Source organism: Bactrocera latifrons, unplaced genomic scaffold (assembly GCF_001853355.1).
Source record: "Bactrocera latifrons isolate USDA-ARS-PBARC rearing strain unplaced genomic scaffold, ASM185335v1 scaffold_9, whole genome shotgun sequence".
Classification (NCBI taxonomy): Eukaryota; Metazoa; Arthropoda; class Insecta; order Diptera; family Tephritidae; genus Bactrocera; species Bactrocera latifrons.
Window position 1 is genome coordinate 3,071,429 of NW_017537600.1, and position 7,882 is coordinate 3,079,310.

Consider the following 7,882-nt stretch of genomic DNA (forward strand, 5'->3'; position numbering starts at 1 on the left):
TAATATAAAAACAATTAATTATATAATACAAAATATACGAAATAATTAAAATGCAATTTAGTATGCTACAAAACGGTAAAGTAACTTTAATTAAATCTAGCTGAAGAATACTTCAAACTTCAGCCTGTTTATGTAAAAAAAACTATATTTGTGAAGCATTAAAGGAGAGTCGGAATCAATTTGATAAAGTTAGGCAAGGAAAAATTAACAAAGAGTAATATGAATGCATATAATAATGTGAAATTGGTGGAAATTTCAGACGGCGTAGCATAACATAACATTACCTGACTTAACTAATATATAGAATAAATAAGTTATAAGCATTACAATGTTAAATCAAAAAAAAAAAAAAAATTAGATAACATATCTTTACATATCGTAACTTAACTTAGCATAGCGTAACTTAACTTAACGCAAAGTAACAATGAGAAATATTATACAAATGAAGCAAATTTAAATTAATAGAAATTTTAACATAACTTAACGTAACGTAACATAACGTAACAATGATAAATATGTTAAAAACAAAACACAAAGTTAAATTAATCGAAGTTTTAGGTAACAAATCACATCATAACTTAAGGAAACATAACATAACAAAACACCATAACATTCCATAAAGGAAAAAGCTATAAAGCCTTTATTAAATAGAAGTTTGAGACATAATATAACCGTAACAAAACATAGCATGACATTCATATAAATGTGTCAGAATATAAAGCTAAATAATTAGAAATTTTAGGCTACATAGCATCACTTAACATAAAATAAAATAAAAGAATATTCCACAGAAAATAAGTATAAACAACATAAAGTTAAAAATAAATGAAATAAAATATTGTAAGCTCACTTAACATAAACTAACGTAACTCAACATAACATAACTGAGCATACCAGACATGAGTAAGTTATAATCACCACGATGTTAACTTAAAAAAAATGTGCAAGCAACATGTCATAGCATAAGGTGACATAACTTTACCTACCTTAACATAACTTCACGTAACGTAGCGTAACATAACATAAAATTTATTAATATAATGAAAACAATACAATGCTAAATAAATCGATATTTTTTACATAGCATAAAAAACACAACATAACGTAACATAAAACAAAGTTATCAGCAACCTAAACTTTATCTTAAGAAAAATTTTAACAACACAACATAACATAATGTAACATAACTTTACTTAAGGTTACGCAACTTAACGTAACTTAACCATTACCATTACATAACTAAACTTGACATAGATAGCTATGTTAGTGCTAGTTATCTCCAACTTCTCTTTTCACAAAATTTCGTCCGAAACACAAAGTGCATAAAATTTACCTAAAACCCCAATTTATATTGCAACCAGTCAAATACGAAGCCGCAACAAAAAAAACTCCAACTAGCCAAAAACTTTATAAGCCGTTAGAAAAATTACCTACAAATCCTAGTACAGCTTGTTGCATCCACACACCCAAAGGTAACTAATAAATTTTTGCAATCGCCTACAATAAAATATACCACAATTTCCCGTTAGCGTTGTGCATGCAAATAGCGAATGCTTTTTGCAAGCACTACAAACACATACCAACATTTACATAAACACATACAAACATTTACAAGCACAACTTCTCTTCCATATAAATACAAATGCTTCTAGGCAACACTCACTCTCGGACGCTTGGTAGTATGTATACTCAACGTTAAGCGCCTTTGTGTTACTGCAATTGAAATCTGCTTTGGTCGAAATTTGGCATGAATGCAACATACGATTTTTGCTTGCTGCTACATGCAACTTATGCAGCAACAAAGAGTAAAACTCAATAAGTCGACGCCTGATGGAGACTACAAAAGCCAAATGGCGCACGCACGAGTGTACCAACACACAAACACATACATACATATGCTTGTGGAAATTGTATAACATACACATATACATATATGTAGATGTACATGCATGCAACATCATACATTAGTTGGATTATTAGTGTGAGCGAAAGCACATGAAGGGGCATTTCTGCTGGCAACATTTTTCCTATGAAATTTCCGCCCACCCAAAGATTGAGGTAAAAGTGCGCAACAACAACAACATCCAAAAAAACGCTAGCACGTATTTGGCTTTTTTTGGTATACATACATGAGCGCCATAGGTGTATGCTGCAGTAAATATGGTTGCACCCCTTTGTATTTTGTGTTTGTGTGCACATGTTTGTTTGTGTGCGACTGCTGCGTGCTTGTGTGTGGCTGAGTGCATGGCAAGTAGAGTGCGCTTTCAAATGCATTTCGAATGGAAAATCATTTTCAGCTTCATTTCACTTTCAAGTGATGGCATAAGTACGAGCGCACGTTCACAAATCACAAATCACACACATCCCACGTATGTACATATGTACATATAAATATATTTGTGTATGTGTGTGTTGTTGCACGTAAGCACTATATTTGCATGCAATGTATATTTGTTAGTGTTAATGCGATTGCTTTTGTATGCGCTATCGCACGCTTGCACATACTCACACATACATATACACAGGCATGCATTTGCAGTTAAAAGCCAAAGTTTCGAGTTCAACTTCGACACACATATATGTGTGTGCCAGTGTCCATGGTCGGCCAGCAATCACAATCGAATTCATATTCATTTGTCGTTGAAATAAAATTGCGCATATATTTTTCCAACATTTTGGCCGACAACAATGAATGTCGTCATCACACGTGCTACTTGCAAATATATTTAGTACTCGTAGTTGTAGGTGGTGGTTCCGCTCTATCTTTCTCTGTATGTGTTTATGCAGCTGTACTTACCACTTATAGATTTACTCCTGCAAATACTTTGTAGGATATTACTGCATGTCCGGTTGTTCTGCGGAAATGCAGGAAAGTCAGTAACAAGAAAGTTAGAGGAAATAACTCGAAAGTGTAGCCGGTATAATATAGTGCGGCTATTGTAGGCAAAATCACGTAGTAGAAAGTCAATAATAAATTGTAGAGAAATGAATGCATATATATTGGGTGTAAATATTGTGAAAGCGAGTGGGTGCACTTGTGTACTTGGAGACAGGCCGGGGAGATTGAACTGTGTGAAATTACTTGAAATACAATTTTTATGGTGATACTGGTAGTTTTCCGGGTAATAATTATTTGTGTAAAATATTTATTTAGCAAAATAATATAGAAAATAACTAAAAATTAACAAATGATAAATAATAACGCTTTAGCTATTTGGAAACTTATGTATATTTTATAATTTCTCTACCAAAATGTTAGATAAAGAAATATACTTAAAGTTTTTGTCGATTTATTTGGTTAATTTGGGTTGTAGAGTTAATATTTCTCAAATTACTCTCATAAACCTAATGATGCACACTTTAAAGTGCATCGCCTCATAGATATACAAAGGCTTTACTATAAATTTATTAAGGCGGTTAATATCAATCCCAACCACTTTGTTATGTTCGCCAAAGCTGCGTATACCGAGATAGTAATAATAATCATAGAATCATAGAAAGTGAAAACATTATCTCGTCTTGTCTTCCTCTGTACAGCTTTGGCAAAGAACATCCGACATGGCGAGATTGACATTGTTAAATGCAAGTAGTCCGAAGTACCATCTGCGGTTGTTTACTTTCGCTTGCCGAATTGATTGGAGGTGACTTCGGTCAGTACAATGTATTCCTGTCCGCTTATAGAAATTGGTTTTGTGTGAAAATCTTAACGATAATATTGGGTTTCTAAAAATTTGTCCACTTTGCTTCCGGTTTTGGAGAATTTTACTGTACTATATATTGTATAAAGAAAGTATCTCTGACACAACGGTCGGTAAATTCACCCTTCATGATGAAAAATCCTCAAATGGGTTCAGTTTGATCGACTTCGCCGGGGCCCGAAATATTGTTATCTGTATCTGTAGTACTAGATTCCAGCATATCTACTGGCACCTTCATGGCCGCCATCGCCGAATGAAAGATTTTGATGCGATAGCCTGAAACTAGAGTTGACGGATAGCTGACGACAGAAAACTGTTACTCATACAATCCATATTAACTCTGAGTCATTCGTGAAATAGATCACTGCAGCCCTTTTCGAACGGCTCAGCAATACCACGTAGATATCTGAGCAATGCTGGAAATGCCAGGAGAAGGTTCTGCGATGCAGTGATGTAGTTTGCAGGGGATGCAGTCGAAGCAGTGAAGAATTTTAGTGTGTCCTTGCCCAGAACATCCCATATATCCAGTTTAAATATTTCTAATATCAGCCTTCGCACTAATGGCTTCTAATTCTGACTATCTTGATTCAAAGTTTAAAATATTTTATATAACTTTCTATAAATGTTCTTCCTCTATATAAAAATGTTGTTAAATATGCTAGTTTGCTACCAAGCAAGTCTTCTCCAGACACCATTCAACTATGTACTCTCTTGCTTCGATAAGAAAGCAAAGTCTAAGTATATTTCTACCATGCTCTTCAGTTCTTGTTTGAGATTTTGCAGGATACTTCTTGAGGAAGCTGCTTATTTATTGAAACTGCGAATATACAGGGTGGCTGATGAATTTTCTTACATTAAGAAACTCAAATAATTTTTTTTTTCAGTGTATGGAATTAATTTTTCTTTTATTCATGTTAAAGCTCATTCAATTTTATTACACATAGCTTAATTAGTTTTAAAAATAATTTAATTTAAGGTCTTCTGTGGACTGTCCCATGCTCGGCAAATTTGTTTACAAGTCTCATTATGGTCCATCTGCTCGGAGAGTTGCCGCCAAACGTGCGCCTATACTCTCTTTGAACCGCAACTAAAGACTCCAGTGCGTAATAGCGGCGGACAATCCAAATTCTTGTTTCAGTGTCCCAGTTATCCATTTTTGTCAAATATAAAAGTCAATCTGCAAAATAAATAAAAAAAATTAACCAGATTCATGAAATAGAAAAAAAGTTATTTAATTTTTTTTTTTTGGTAGCGGCTTTCATCAGCCACCCTGTAGCACCATTGTAGTGTATAGCAGGCAAACAAACGGATTGAAAAATTCCAAAGCTTGCATGGAATTTTTTTTTAATTGTTCACATCAGATCACTATACCATATAGCTGCCTTACAAAGAGACCGATCAGAAACAAGTTCAAATGCAATGGAAGTTTGTTTTGCCACATAAAAAGCAACTCACATACTTCTAAAGTAAAAGATTATGTAAGGGTTTGGAAGGTGAAAAAATCTAATTTGTTTTTAAATTTGTTTCAAAATATACATCCTTTTTCAATTTAATAATAAAATAATAAAGTGAGCTCAAGCTAACGAGTTATTCTATGAAAACTATATAAGAAAACATTTTTTTAGTAAATGTGAATTTAATTAATTCACAAGTTCGTCACAAAATTGCTGTAAATTCAAAAACTTACTGCTTGACATTAAAAATTTAGTAGTTTCTCCAACAAATCCAGCTTTATGTTTGCAATCACATATAATATGTATATATAGTATGTATCGTCTACGACTGCACCACTAAGTGCATGATCTAATGCTAATTCATGCATACCTGTGCGTGCGTATAAGATTTTCTTACCTAACGGTAATGCAGCACTACGCATTTGCATACATGCACACATTAATTCAATGTGCATTTGCAATTGAAAACTTGAAAAAATGTAAATACTTGAAAATTTCGCATGTTAACGCATATGCAACAACAAGAAGGGTATACACACATACAAGCTTGCATTTATTTAGAGTCAACAAATGTGTGCTGATTGGTGGCTGTATTTGTTTGTATGAGTATTTGTGTGTTTGTTAATAAACAGTTAGTTACCGACTGTGACTTTACACTCTTTTGGCCCAACAAACAAAAAAAAAAACAAAAAACGTCTGCCCTCCAACTACTTAATTACATCTGCACATAACTAGCTAAATGCAAAAACAATGCAAACAGCCATGGCGCCTAGTGGTATGCAAATATAAATGCAATGTAGGCATGGATATGTAAGCAAGTCAGCTAAGTTACAGCTAAGCTAAAAGCAAGCACCTACTTTAGGTGATGTGTAGTTGTGTGTATATGTATGTGTGTGTTATATGCATTTTACAACTGTGTACGGCGCCATATGCAAATAAGCAAATGCAGTTAAACAAGAAAGTTGAAGGGCATATCAAGGTAACGACAGTTACAACAACATTACTCGCAACAAAAACAACTAGTTGCGTGAAAGCAACAAAAATGCTAATTCTACACTTGGCTTATTTAGAATAATAAAATGCAGCTTTGGGAAAATATTTAAAGACAGCTGGAGTTGCAGCTTAAAGGCAGAAAATGTTAGTAAAAAAGCAGTAAAGTTATTAAGCTCCAATTGATTGGGGAGCAAAATCAGTGATTTATTGTGTTGATGGAGCTAAAATGGGCATAAAATACTTCAAAGAAACTGTTAAATTTTGAATTGTACAAATAATAAATAAAAAAAAATAAAAAATAATTAAAAAAATAAAATCAATTATAAAAGTTACCAAAAAATGTTCATTTAATTTCACACAAAAGACAACACAACTTTTTGATGAAGCTAATGTTGAAATACTTAAGAGGAAAAAATTTAAATTTAGATTAAAAACAAGAAAAACGTTTACTTCGGTTGCACCGAAGCCAAATACTCTTCATAGGTGCATTTCTTTTAGTAACTTTGTGTTCAGTTTGTATGGAAACTATATGCTATAGTAATCCGATCTAAAAAATTTTTCCGGTTATTATATTGTTACCTTGAGCAGTAATCCATGCCAAATTTCGTGAAGATACTACGTCAAATGTGAAAGTTTTCCATACAAGCCCTTAATTCAGATCGTTCGGTTTGTATGGCAGCTATACGATATAGTAATCCGATCTGAACAATTTCTTCGGAGATTACATTGTTATCTTAAAATATAATCTGTACCAAATTTCGCGAATATATCTTGTCAAATGTGAAAGTTTCCATACAAGAACTTTTTTCCCTTCGTTCAGTTTGTATGGCAGCTATACGCAATAGTAATCCGATCTGCACCGTTTTTTCGAAGATTACATTGTTTCTTTAGAAAATAAGCTATGCTAATTTTTGTAAAAATAAATTGTGAAATGTGAAAGTTTTTCATACAACAACTTGATTTCGATCGTTCAGTTTGTATGCCAGCTATATGTTATAGTGGTCCGATATCGGCAGTTCCGACAAATGAGCAGCTTCTTGATGAGAAAATGACGTTTGCAAAATTTCAAAACGATATCTTAAAAACTGAGGGACTAGTTCGTATATACATATACATATACAGACAGACATAGCTAAATCGACTCAGCTCGACATACTGATCATTTATATTATATATGTATATACTTTATAGGACCCTTTCTTCTGGGTGTTACAAACTTCGTGACAAACTTAATATACCCTGTTCAGGGCATAAAAATAAAAATTTAATTTCCAAAATTAATTTCATTTTCCAAAATATGGTTTAACTTTTTTGAAGACGCTAATACTTGAAAAAAATTAGAGAGTAAAATATTATATTAAAAATTGTTACAAAACGCGAGAAAAAAATTTCAACTTTTAATTAAAATTTATTTATTTAAATTACTTTGAAATTTTTTTTTTAAACTTTTGATGGATATCATATTTAAAATACTAGAAAGGATTAGGAAAAACTTTAGGATTTTTATTATTTGTTGATAAGTATAATTATTTAAAAAAAATCAAAATAAATTGCAATAAATATTTCAATTTCAAAAACTAAAAGGTTACCAAAAATAACATTGTTTCAAAACAAACTTCAAAATATATTTCCATTTCAAAATTTTTTTCCAGTTTTTTAATGAAGCTTATATGTATTGATAGACCATAAAGAGTCAATAGAATATTTTAAGTTTTATATGTTTTATAAATATTTTCA

General features: G+C 32.1%; 1 protein-coding gene across 1 annotated transcript in view; it reads left to right on the plus strand.

Annotated features, from left to right (window-relative positions):
- The window catches only part of LOC108977474, a gene marked incomplete at its 3' end in the record, with an annotated part of 158,984 nt that overhangs the window by 134,572 nt on the left and 16,530 nt on the right, over window positions 1-7,882 (plus strand).